The following is a 2,210-nucleotide window of genomic DNA, read 5'->3' on the forward strand; positions in this document are numbered from 1 at the left end:
AAACACCCATTCCACACTGGGGGAGCATGGCAACACCTCTCTCTAACGAAGTGAGAGGTTTTCAAGTAAAGTGGGCTACTCACACTCAGTTGTGTGCCCATCTGTCATAAACTCACTCTGAGGGGAGCAGACTATTTTGTGACTAAGGATCATTTTTCTTTCTAATCTGCTTGGAAAAGAGAAAAGCATAGCTATAATAATATGCTATATCAAAGGGGGCCATGGATCAGGAACTTTGAAACTTCAATTTCTAAGCATTTAACATATATGTATTTCCAGACTGGTTATATCTGGAAACTTGGAAATAATTTGCTTCCTCTAAAAACAGTTGGTTATTTCGTGAAAATTAAAAAGGTTTGAAATTGTCTATGTCCATACCACCCTGGATGCGCTCAATCTTGTCTGATCTCGGAAGCAGGGTTGGGCCTGATTAGTACTTGGATGGGAGACCGCCTGCGAATACCGGGTGCTGTAGGCTTAAAATAAAAAAGTTTGCAATTATGTTTCTTTTGTGTGGTTTCCTGAACTGATAAAGACATCTTTCACAAATCCAGGAGTGTGTGATTTTTGATGTGTGTGTGTGTGTGTGTGTGTGTGTGTGTGTGTGCCTGCCTGCCTGCCTGCCTGCCTGCCTGTCTGTCTGTCTGTCTGTCTTCTTGTCTGTTTGTCTGTAAGATCATTATTTTTATAACAATTCTATAAGCTAAGGTAGCATTCTTGGGAATATTTCAACAAGATCAGAAGGTAGTTCCTGCAATCTTTTCACAGTAAATTATATCACCAGAGAAGAGAGTGCTAGCATGTTCTTGGGGTAGAGGAAACAATAGAAGTCTCTAGTGCTTTCCTGTTGATTTCAAAATGGAGATAGACTTCCAGGGGAATCTTTTTCCTGTGGGGTGACTGGCCAAATAAGTTTTGTATCATCTGACTCATGGTGAATCTTCCTGAATCTCATAGCTGTATCATGAACAACAACATACTGAGGGTGCAAGACATGGTTTAAAACATCCTAGACCAGACTGTCATGATGAACTAAACATATCCTCACTCTCAGGGAACATTAGTTCCACAACAATAACAATAGGAATAATATGGCCAGGAACATTAAAACTACTGTTGATGTAGTAGTGTGTAGATGCATAGAGCAGCAGTGCACATCTTTTAACCCCTGAACCCCACTTCAGCCCATAGTAAAAAGCACACTACAAGCTTCACAATGGGAAACTTTTGCAGTACAAATTTGCAGAGAATCAAGATGGCTGCTCTGATCATCTGAAAAGTACCAAATAGTTAGGTATCCTCTCAAATAAGATATTTAGAGAAGAATTATGGAAGATGTTCATGAAACTCAAAGAAAGCATTGATAGACTTGAATAAAACACAAATAAGAATCAAGAGGAGTTGACGACTGAAATTAGAAAATTTCATACTAAAATAACAGGTCTGAAAAACTCATTGAAAACCTCAATGGAAAGCCACTCCACTGTAGTAATGGCAGCTGCAAATAGGGTCAGTGAGTGAGAAGGTGAGATGCAGAACAACTCCATACAACAGAAGAGATTGGAAGAGGACCTTAAAGCAAATGATCAGACAATGTCTGAGCTCTTCAAAGAATGTGAACCGATGAAAATAGAAATCTTTGATAAACTCAACAGAAACAACATAAAAATAAATGAAGTACCAGAAACCCAGAACAAGAATAATAAGAGGAGTTGGGGAAAGAGTGAGAAAAGGAAAAGGGAGGAGAGGAATTTTAAGAATAATAAGGTCAATAAGAAGAGTAAGAAAAATAAGGCAAAGAAAAGTAAGAATAAGGTGAAGAAGAGTAAGAAGAATTTGTGAAGAATAGTAAAAAGAGGGGGAAGATGAAAAGGAAGAAGAAAAAGAAGAGGAGGAAGGAGAGTAAGAAGATGAAGAATAGTAAGAAGGGGAAGAAGAGAAAGAAGAAAAAGAGGAAGAAGAAGAGGAGGAGGAATAAGAAAAAGAAGAAAAAAGACAAGAGGAGGAGGCTAAGGATGTAGTTCAATTTGTAGAGTAGATGACCTATATATCTCAATGCTTAGATTTGATCCCAAATGACCTCATGTCCATGCTTTATCATGAATTCATATATATATATGTATGTATAAAAATATGTGATATACTTATGCATACTCACATCTAATAAAGCAACTGTAAAAAATACAGGCAGGTTAGTCCAAAAACCAAGA

At 37.6% G+C, this 2,210-nt stretch overlaps 1 pseudogene; it reads left to right on the top strand.

Moving 5' to 3' along the window:
* Window positions 1–364: 364 nt before the first annotated feature.
* On the top strand, window positions 365–478 carry LOC126029051 (uncharacterized; annotated as a pseudogene).
* The last annotated feature ends 1,732 nt before the right edge of the window (window positions 479–2,210 follow it).

This window comes from Suncus etruscus, chromosome 14, assembly GCF_024139225.1.
Source record: "Suncus etruscus isolate mSunEtr1 chromosome 14, mSunEtr1.pri.cur, whole genome shotgun sequence".
NCBI classification, from domain to species: domain Eukaryota; kingdom Metazoa; phylum Chordata; class Mammalia; order Eulipotyphla; family Soricidae; genus Suncus; species Suncus etruscus.